We start from the raw sequence: 12,512 nt of genomic DNA on the forward strand, positions 1-12,512 counted from the left end.
ATTGATCACTAGGTTAACTTTAGTCCATTGCCACTCTCGGGCCTTCCGATTATAACCTACAGAGTCGAAATACCCTACTTTAGACTTTCGATTATGCTTTACATATCCTCGCTAGCAAACCTACCCATTCAATATCAAATCCTGACTCGTAATTACACATATTAATACGATACACATAGCAATCAGGGTTCATGTACTTAAAACTCGGCCCGATACTCATTTTCGGAAATCACACATACTTGTCGCTGTAGGAAACAGGGTTGTTAGTTATAACTTATAAAATATATTCTTACAATACGGAGACACATTTCATAAAAATAAGGTTATTAACCATTTATTACAATATGCAGGTAGGCACGTACAACATTTATTTATAGGTATATAACTATATACACTTGACGAATATCCCCCGATAATTTACAGGATATGCTCCCAAAATTTGGGCAGCGTCTCCTTTGTTTATCGGACTACCCGTCGAACAAAAATTGACGCCAAATCAATCACAACCAATTACAGCCATAATCCGAATAGAATTCCCAACCTCTGATTCACATTATCTCCTTTGTATTTCATATATATTTATTTTAAAATATTAGGAATCAAATACACATTATCATCATCCACCGTTGACTTACCGAAGTTCATCGTCAACGGCGGTATAACTTATTGGTGCCCGTTATGTTACTGGTTTCTAAATAAATTACACCGATATAAATTATTTTCCCTGCAACGAAAGTTTTTTATTTCAGCAATATTACTCATTTATCTCCCTGTAATAAAAGGAAATAAAAATAAATTTTTCAATAACCAAGCCCAACTGCATAAATATGGTCCAACAGTAAAGGCCCGAATAATCCGGCCCAAACTGCAAGCCCAAAGAACCAGCCCAACATAAAACAATCGCAGAGAAATAAGAGCACAACACTGAAACCACGCGGCCACGCCACAGCAATACACATACACATGAACCCACAAAACATACACACATAATTGCACACATGAACACGTAAAAACACACAGACACACACACAGAATTCACAGAGCCAGGGTAACCACAGTTGTAACACCCCCAAATCCGGGGTCGGGGATTCGGGTTGTCACGAGTTCCATTTCCCTTATCAATACTTAATCTTAATAGTTAACCAACTACTGCGTACTGTGACCCCACAATATACACACACACACACACCACAAGTTATAGTCTCAGAGATGAATACCAAAAAAGAACACAAGTCATTTTATTCCACAATTATAAACTATTTCACCATAAAAAGGGTTTCTGAATAAATTTACATTTCCTTGTCGTTATTACAATTCATAAATGTACATAAGTCTGGTACAACAAAAGTTCAAAGCCTAGCCTATTGGTAATTTCTACCTCAGCTACAGCGGCATCAACGCCTACAGGAAACTGCGAAACGTTTCCTATCCGCTCACAAATTGGGAGCTTAGTCCTGTTCATCTTGTCTATCTGTTGTTGTGTGATGAAAGAAGAAAGCAAGGGTGAGCAACAAGCCCACCAAAATAATATGTATAATGATTAACAATATATGAGCATTCTCATAGTACTCATGAAAGTCTTGGTCAAGAAGAAATGAACCAAGTTGATATCTTAACGCGACCAAGTCGCAAAATATCCAGTATATACATACATACTTTTCAAAATCTTGGAAGTCCTCTCCCATGCATAGTATATACAGAGTTCCAGTTTATAATTGTATAAAAATATCGTTGCAAGGTGATCTCATATATCTCACCTTGTCTCAACGTTTTTCTGAAAATATTTGACATGCATAAGATAATCATTTACTAGATATAAGTTCAAAAGATGAAGTTACAAGATACTCCAATATACCTATATCTTTTCCGGATACTACTTGAACAACCATCGTTCAAAGTATCATCAGTTTCAAAAGTTCATCACATAGATAAGATTACAAGAAAAGGTTTGAATAGATTCAATCTTTGAAATATCATTCAAAAGAAATGAAGTTACGAGATACTTTATTTAGTCCCGATATATATATCCACATATATATCTCTTATACATTTCCTGGAAACCTCTGTTATGTAAAGTATGAACAGAGTTTGTAACATCCAATGAATTTTGGAAAGGAAAAGAATTTTGGCATAAAACTGATATCTTGCTGTTTAGGCAAAGATACCAATAAGTAACCTTTTCTACTGTAGATGGATGAATTCCTCGCCGGTCATCACTCTGGCCGCATTAGGACCTCGCGCTAGACCGTTACCCGGCCACTCACGCGTGGATGGACTGTTACCCATCCTCTTACACCTTCATAGACCGTACCCCGGCCTGTCGCTTATGCCGACTCAATTAGATGGATTTACTTCCCGAACGTTGGGCAAGTAATCAAATTGTTTTCTCAAAACAGCAACCTCGTTGTGAATATAAAATACACCACAGAGTCGGATCCCTAAGATTTTGAGCTAGTATTTAAATCCCCTTCGAAAGGAAGATCTTAAATATAAAAATGAGTATTGGGATCCGCTCTAACTTTTAAAATTCATTTTGAAGACTCGAAAACATTTTTAAGAATGTTTGGAGTAATGCTGATTTAATGAAATAAATCAGTTCCGATATATTAGAAAATATCTGAATATTATTATTTAAATAATATTCCTAAAAGGATAATCCTTATAAAAATAATTGAAGTAGAAGTTTTAAAACTTATACTTGAAATGAATAATAAATAACCAAAGATATACTTATATGAAAGTACGATCTTTATTTGAATAATCGAAAATAAGTTTGATTATCGAAACATTATTCTTTAATAAAATAAAGAATATTATTTAATAAATAAGCGGAGTCATAAGTCCTCAAATGAATATTCAAAATAATATTCATTAAATAAAATAAACGGAGTCTTAAGTCCTCGAATGAATATTCAAAATAATATTCATTAAATAAAATAAACGGAGTCATAAGTCCTCGAATGAGTATTCAACTAATATTCATTAAATAAAATAAAGTTATCGAATTAAACTTATTCGATTAATAGTTTTGAAAACTATATCAATATATATATATATATAAATATATATATATATATATATATATATATATATAATATACTCGAGAACATCGACTCCCGGTTTTAGAAAATGTTCACCTTTGGGTCCCCTATACTAAGGGTATACGCAACTACTGCTTATCTCTAGCACAGGTATTATGAAACTTATAAGCAATTGGATCAACAAATATATATCAAGATTATGAAACAGACATGCATATATACCATATCACATGCTCCAATATATCGGAAGATTTGCTAATTAACAATCATGCACTTATCACAAGATAATGCATATACATATATACATCACAATAACAGTATAACGGGTAGAAAACTTGCCTGAGCAACTGGGGGTGACAAATGGCTTGGGACGAGTCTGGTAACCTATAAAAACCATATAAGTTGGAATTAAACCACAGTCGCTTATGAATCTATACTTTAACCAATTAGATTCTAACACTCGCTTTGCGCTCAACGATTCCCTTAAGTCGCTCGAGTACCCTCGGCTCCACCATTTTTAATAAATTAACCATTAAGGGTTTTAAGGCGATTCTTTTGCGAGTGCCTTACCAACTGCCTAATACACTTTACATAAATGATTCATACTCCAATTAGTCCTTTAAGGTCTTTAACCTATGTTTCAAAGTAAGGCGAGGGGTAATGGTTCGTTCGCGAAACGCCGTTACTTAAAAAGGCCGTTTCTCCTAAACCGTACATCGGATTCAAACGAACCACATATTAAAACGAAGCTCGTAACATGAACTATCTAATCATGGCAATGGTCAAAATCTAATAGGGAGTTCTCGGGTCCTGATGTTAAGAGCAAAAACAGTCTAAAGTAAATCGGACATTACGACGGCTATGTTTACGCGATTACCAATTTTTATTCTACTCCAAACCAACCACCAATCAACCACAATTCATTCATACAACCAAAATCCATCCATACCATACTATAACAGCCCCAACACCTCAAGTTCTCCAATTTATATTATTCTCAAACATGAATTAAAACTATACTTAAGTTCATTAATCAATAATCCAAGATTTACAACTCCAACTCATTACAAAACCAACCACACTCTAAGTCTACAAGAATCATGCTTCTCATGAATCATAACAACAAAACTAAACCTAATATTCAAAGTAAAGTTAGGGTTTGGAGGGGTTATACCTTCCTTGGAGAGTGGAGAATCAATTAACTAGCTTGGAATCACCCTTGAAAGTCCTTATCCAAGCTTAATCTAAACAAAAACTCAAGAACAAAAATTTAAGTTCTTGAAAAACACTATTCACCCTCTTCTTCCATGATTTTTAGGAAGAGATTGTTAATGAATTTGAAGCTTAGATTCATGGGATAGCTATATCTATGTATAAGGAACCTTGGATAATTACCTCATGATTTAACAATGCTTGGATCTTGGATTTTGATTTTTTTCTCCTTGAAAATGAAGAAAAGCCGAGAGCTTCTTGTTGGATAATGAAGGTCAACTTTGTGTTTTGTGTTTTTGATTTGTTTTGCTTGGTTGACATCCTTTTGTTTGTTTAATTAACTTTTTACCATGGTAAATAATGAATGGTTCACAATCAACCAACTAATCCCTCCTTTTTTGTCATGCTTAAGTCATCCCCTTATGTCATCATCCCACACTTGTCCTCTTCTTGTTGGTGAGATGACATCACCCTCCACTAACTCTTTGATTAACTCCTAATCACTTGGCTAATGACCGCTGATCTGTTATACGGTTCGCTTAACTTTCGTTCTCGTTTATTGTTTGAGGGATCATACCCGGGATCTTATTACTTGGGTTCCCTTAACCTTTCTCAATACATTATATTCCTTTTTATGATCCCCTCTTATAATCCTTGAATTTAAATCCCTTTTATCCTGTTATCTTATACTCAATTCTTTCGGTATCTGGTGGATTTTCGGTAAAAATCAAAGTGTTCGAATTTGGATTCTGACGATCTTTACATACACTTATATCCCATATAAAGTACTAATAAGATCTGAGAATAACAATAGAAGAACCCCTACATAGTGTGGCATGAAAAGTTTTCTTATTCAGCATAATCAGCAAAATCACTATTCATAAGGGTTTCAAACAAAATTCCAAAAATTGGGGTTATTACAGTCTCCCCTCCTTAAAAGGATTCCGTCCCGGAATCAGATTGAAAATGAATAGGGATACTTTCTTAGCATTGCACTTTCTAACTCTCAAGTAAATTTTCCCACATTGTGGTTCTTCCATCAAACTCTGAATAGTTTGATAACCCTTCTCCTAAGCACTTGTTCCCTTTTAATCTATAACCCTTCCTGGTTGCTCCATATAGGTTACGTCTGGTTGCATGTCTATGCGCTCATATGCCCCTATTTATCTGGCATCCGAATTACACTTCCTTAACATTGATACGTGAAACACGTTATGACTTGCTACATGTTCGGGGGTAGGGCTAGCTCGTATGCTAACTTCCAAATACGTCTTAATATATCCAAGGGTCCAACAAATTGTAGACTTAGCTTTCCTTTCTTTCTGAACCTCATCAATCCTTTCCAAGGGATACCTATAACATTACTAGGTCCCCTATTTCATACTCTTTGTCCTTTCGAGTCAAATCAGCATACCTCTTATGTTCATCTTGGGTTACTACCAGCCGTCCTCTGATTAGATCTATAATATCCCTGGTCCTTTGGACTACTGCGAGTCTGAGCATCTTGCGCTCTACAACTTCATCCTAACATAAGGGAGATCGACATTTTTTTCCCTCAAGGATCTCATAAGGCGACATCTCGATAATGACATATGATCTATTGTCGTAAGAAAACTCAATCCGTGTTAAGTGATCATTCCAAATTCTTTCAACTCTATTACACAGACTCTCATTATAGCTTTTAGCATTAGAGCTTTTGTTTCTCAATACCCATTCTTTTCCAGTTCGTAATCGCTACTACCTTCCGTTCCTAATATAATACTGGTTATACTTTTGCTTGTTAGCGTTGTATAACCTTTTAATAACCACGTCAACCTTAGTATCACAAATGTGTTTCCATTCCGAATACCACCATAACTTTACTACTCCTTTTTCAGCTGTTTCTATTTTCCAAAGTTTGATCAATCATATAGAAGTAAAATAATTTATTGAGAGATCATTATGATCATGAACACTTGTTCTATTGCATAGTTAGTACAGAAGGTGTCCATCCTTTAGTACTTGACAAGCAATTTAAATAATATGTGGTATCCTACTAGGCTTCTATCACACAGATAGATAGTCATTCGGCAATACCTCCCCTTCTGGAAGGGTTGTTCTTCTCAGCTTACATGAAATGAAAAGAAGAGAAAGGAATGAACTGAAGAGAATTGTATATACGTAAAAAAAAAAATTATTGCCATAAAATATCTGGCTTGGAATCTACCTCTGAACTATAGAGGTTTCTCATAGGAGAACAAAACATATATGTATTTATATCAACATCAAGTATTATAGCATTGTATTTCACATGCCTAAATATTTTTGCTATTCCGTCCATCATTCTATGGACCCATGCTCTTCCTCGAGCTTATACACAATCACCTTTGAAACTCCCTCAATATCGAAAATCGAATCTGGGATCTCATTCTAGACATCATTGTTACTAGAATTCTATGCTTGCATCGCAACCTTCCTCGTATAGTAATACGACTCTCTATTGATAAGAAGGAATAAATATTCAATAGGTAAATAATCGACCTAGTTTTTCTATCAAAGATAACTTATACGTCAACACGACCCTATTAGTGGTACTCAATCTCGACATCCATTCCAATACAACTCTCACAGTTGCAATCAGCTCATTACTCGCAGAATCATTGCTGCATTACTATGGTCCACCACTGACCTACTGTCGTCATTCGTTTTCCATGAAGTCTTAATAGCTAACCATACGGAGTCCATACATATCGTATCGAATTCTTCTAAGGAGGTAACATGATCACCGTTCATGATTCATGAAGAACACTCCTGAACTTGACGTACATATGACATGAAGCAGATAAAATTGCAGAAGAGTTTCAATCAAAGCAACGATAGCAGGTTAATACCATTCTTAATCATATGCCTTAAATAAAAGACTTAACTCAAAGGTTCATCTAGTCCTTTTTGAAACATGGTCCTGGCTTATCTCCATATAGTACCTTCTGAGATAGATAGCCCTCTCATGGCGATTACACGAATTAAACCTTTACCAACTACTATTACGGTTGGGTATTGCACAGTCATCAGAAGGAATGTCAATCTTCCAAACCATAATACAACTTTCACATCTTTAACCATCATCGCTGTATTCCTTTGGCACAAGCGTCTATAATTATCCTTTTACCTTTACAATCACTGCTTATGTGAAGATGTTTTCCTTAAAATCTGATGAGTAAAAAAAAAATCACCATTTTTCCAAAAGTTATTGCCTCAGTCTTTAGAGGTTAATCACTATCACGACTGACTCTCAATCATACTTAGAACATCTTTTATCTTAGGTCCTAATTGCCCTGAACAATTTCGACCTTTACTGGTTCGATCCATACTTTCTCGTGGTTTAACACGTGCCCCACTTGGCATCATTATAATTACGTCATATTTCCTTTATCAACATTTCTATTCTTGAGAATTTTGAATATTACCTTTCTCCTTGTAAAACTTCTAAGGTTATCCTTGAATCGTTCCTCCTGTATTCCCTAGATACAGGGCATATCAAGATACCATTTATTAATACCAGAATCATTGTCTATGTACTTCTGAAAAATTTCTTTACTGATCTTTAAAGGTTGTTGCTACCTTGATCCTTTCCAATTCATACTGTCAAAACTCGTGCTGTCCCTATTAAGGGTGAAATGCCCACCTTTATGCATTCCCCTAGGATTCGTCTCAAGTTATCGAAGTTATATCCTTAATCCCACCTTTAAAAAGGTACTTGCATCCTTCCATGGATAAATCAAGTCATATATCCTTGATAGATTATCTTATTCATCATTCCCACCTCGATAGTCTATACCTAATTTCATAATAGCATCCTTATTCAAATTGAGGTCAATCCATATGGCCTCCAAAAGATAACAATGGTCATCCGCTTTTCGTTCCTGATTTGGTAATGATAACATGGATGTTCTGGAAGATATTAGTCGTGTTCAACGTGAACATCTTCTTAATAAATCCTCATTTTCTTTTGTTGTTTATCTCAACAGTCATCTCAATGTTGGGATATCTTTCATACATGGCGTCCCCCTTTCTAGGTATCAGGCCACTGGTCTTACACTTCACATTCTTGAAGGTCACTTCCTTCATCCAATTTTTCTAATTTCTTACTTTCTTGTCTCCTCAGTCTATCCGCGTCTCATTATTTATCCTTTGAACTATCTCAAGGTTTCCTCGAATCCTCCCAACTTACAGGGGATAAAATATATGTATCTCTTATTCCTTCAATCATCAACTTTAACTCATGGTGAATCACCCTCATCCTGACGATTACATACTTTTCTATTTCTATTGCTACGAGTCTTTAGGGTTTCCTCATACCCAACTCCCTTATCATTCCTCAAACTCTATTGCCTTTATATTCCTTTCAACTTCAGTTTTTTTTTATTTTCCTTTCTCTTATCATTATTTCATGAACCAACACAGCATAAGCATTAATTTCAAACATCCCGTCATTCTGGATTCGTGTCCTCAGAACGAATCTTGATAACTTTTATAACTTAGATTCATAATTCATCATACTCTTCTGCCTTTGTTCTGGCTCTAAAGCTTTTACACTATCTCCATAACCTTGGGAAGTACTTTCCTGAAAACAATTGACTGAACTTAAATCAGTTTATTATAATCTCTTGCTCCGTGCCTTCCTTGGCCTTTCACCAGCGGGTGGCCTCTCTCTTAAGAGGGTAAGTGACAAAAACAGTCTTTTGTGATTCGTCAATCATTTAGAATCTCAAATGATTCCTATATTTCCTTTAGCCAGGCTCTTGCCTCGACTGGGTCAGCTTGTTCCTTGGAACTCTGAGAGCTTAGCGACTTAAAGGTCCTGAAAGAATTTCACACCACATTGTTTCCTCAAGGTGGTGGTTAGGGGTAAAAGTATAAGTTTTGTTTTAGGCAGGTCCATGGATTGCCCAACAGGAGTACCATCCTGATTCTCCCTATCTTGTTCAACTTCTGTTTTCTCAGTATGAAATGTTCCAACCTTCTCCCATAATTGGGGTCATCCTACATGTTTTAAATCCTCATTTTCCACTTCATTATGTTATGGGTTCCCTCTATCTTGATGGCGACCTCCCTGACTATCACGTTTAGGGTTTGCTCTAAATCTTATTCCTCAAACTAGCTTTCATCTAAGATCTCATCTTTAAGTTCTTGAACATTTGGAACCCAAATTCTGTAGGAATACCTCATTATTCCCTTATCATCTTTCTCAGTATTAATCTTTTATCTAATTGTTGGCTCTCTGCCTTAATTCATCACTTTTTCTGGCACAATATGTTCTTTTCCGATAATTCGGACTGCATTGCAATCTCAAACAGCTTTTCGGTACCGGCTCCGGTTACCTTCACTTCTATTTCCATTTTCTCAAAATCTCTTATAAACTCTCCCAAAGACATTATCATCTTGAGTCTCTCCTTTTTTACTAAGGGCATCAGCCACCACATTGGCTTTCCCCGAATGATAAAGAATCTCCCAATCATAATTCTTGATTACCTCTAACCACCTCCTCTGGCGCATGTTGAGCTCTTTCTGCGTGAAAATACACTAGAGCACTTATGGCTTGTGTAAATCTCGCACTTCTCTCCATACAAGTAGTGCCTCCAATCTTTAGGGCAAAACTATTGCCACGGGTCCAAGCTCATGGGTGGGGATATCGAATTTTATATTCCCTTAATTGTCTTGACGCGTACGCAATTACCTTGTTATGCTGTATAAGACGCACCCTAATTCCTTATGTGAAGCGTCACTACAAATCACAAAATCTCCTTTTTCATCCGGCAACGCCAATATAGGAGCCGTCACCAACCTTTGCTTCAGTTCTTGAAAGCTGTTCTCGCATTTCTCTGTCTATTCGAACTTCTCAGTCTTATGAGTAAGCCGCGTTAAAGGGCTACTATCTTTACAAACTTGAACGCACCTCCGGTAGTGACCGGCCAATCCTACCTCTGGTAGTCGCCCTAACCATGGTTATCTATTCCTCAGCGATCATCTCTTCAGTCTTGTTAGGATCCTCCACGAGATCCTTCTCAACAACAATCCCTTCTGGGACAACATCCTCAACCGCTACATCCTCAATATGAATATCATCCGGTCCCTCATTAGGGTGTTCCATTGGATCCACAATCCGATCCCCAATCAGTAATAACATCATCGCGCTATTGCTCCTCAACCTCAGGGTTCGGAGTCCCGCTACTATATACGATAATGAACTACGCTTCTATCACGATATTTATAAGGGTTCCCATAAGGGTTCTAACTGTCAATACTACGTTAGGTAGCCCGACTATGAACTTGGCAAGAGTTCTTATTATCTTAGTGAACTTATTATCTTAACGTCACATCATCTCTAAGGTTTATAACGCTTGGCTCTGATACCATTTCTGTAACACCCCCAAATCCGGGGTCGGGGATTCGGGTTGTCACGAGTTCCATTTCCCTTACCAATACTTAATCTTAACAGTTAACCAACTACTGCGTACTGTGACCCCACAATATACACACACACACCACAAGTTATAGTCTCAGAGATGAATACCAAAAAATAACACAAGTCATTTTATTCCACAATTATAAACCATTTCACCATAAAAAGGGTTTCTGAATAAATTTACATTTCCTTGCCGTTATTACAATTCATAAATATACATAAGTCTGGTACAACAAAAGTTCAAATCCTAGCCTATTGGTAATTTCTACCTCAGCTACAGCGGCATCAACGCCTACAGGAAACTGCAGAACGTTTCCTATCCGCTCGCAAATTGGGAGCTTAGTATTGTTCATCTTGTCTATCTGTTGTTGTGTGATAAAAGAAGAAAGCAAGGGTGAGCAACAAGCCCACGAAAATAATATGTATAATGATTAACAATATATGAGCATTCTCATAGTACTCATGAAAGTCTTGGTCAAGAAGAAATGAACCAAGTTGATATCTTAACGCGACCAAGTCGCAAAATATCCAGTATATACATATATACTTTTCAAAATCTTGGAAGTCCTCTCCCATGCATAATATACACAGAGTTCCAGTTTATAACTGTATAAAAATATCGTTGCAAGGTAATCTCATATATCTAACCATGTCTCAACGTTTTTCTGAAAATCTTTAACATGCATAAGATAATCATTTACTAGATATAATTTCAAAAGATGAAGTTACAAGATACTCCAATATACTTATATCTTTTCTAGATACTACTTGAACAACCACCGTTCAAGGTATCATCGCTTTCAAAAGTTCATCACATAGATGAGACTACAAGAAAAGGTTTGAATAGATTCAATCTTTGAAATATCATTCAAAAGAAATGAAGTTATGAGATACTTTATTTAGTCCCGATATATATATCCACATATATATCTCTTATACATTTCCTGGAAACCTCTGTTATGTAAAGTATGAACAGAGTTTGTAACATCCAATGAATTTTGGAAAGGAAAAGAATTTTGGCATAAACCCGATAACTTGCTGTTCAGGCAAAGATACCAATAAGTAAACTTTTCTACTGTACATGGATGAATTTCTCGCCGGTCATCACCCTGGCCGCATTAGGACCTCGCGCTAGACCGTTACCCGGCCACTCACGCGTGGATGGACTGTTACCCAGCCTCTTACACCTTCATAGACCATACCCCGGCATGTCGCTTATGCCGACTCAATTAGATGGACTTACTTCCTGAACGTTGGGCAAGTAATCAAATTGTTTTCTCAAAACAGCAACCTCGTTGCGAATATAAAATACACCACAGAGTCGGATCCCTAAGATTTTGAGCGAGTATTTAAATCCCCTTTGAAAGGAAGATCTTAAATATAAAAATGAGTATTGGGATCCGCTCTAACTTTTAAAATTCATTTTGAAGACTCGAAAATATTTTTAAGAATGTTTGGAGTAATGCTGATTTAATGAAATAAATCAGTCCCGATATATTAGAAAATATATGAATATCATTATTTAAATAATATTCCCAAAAGGATAATCCTTATAAAAATAATTGAAGTAGAAGTTTTAAAACTTATACTTGAAATGAATAATAAATAACCAAAGATATACTTATACGAAAGTACGATCTTTATTTGAATAATCGAAAATAAGTTTGATTATCGAAACATTATTCTTTAATAAAATAAAGAATATTATTTAATAAATAAGCGGAGTCATAAGTCCTCAAATGAATATTCAAAATAATATTCATTAAATAAAATAAACGGAGTCTTAAGTCCTCGAATGAATATTCAAAATAATA

This window comes from Apium graveolens, chromosome 2, assembly GCF_009905375.1.
Source record: "Apium graveolens cultivar Ventura chromosome 2, ASM990537v1, whole genome shotgun sequence".
NCBI lineage: Eukaryota > Viridiplantae > Streptophyta > Magnoliopsida > Apiales > Apiaceae > Apium > Apium graveolens.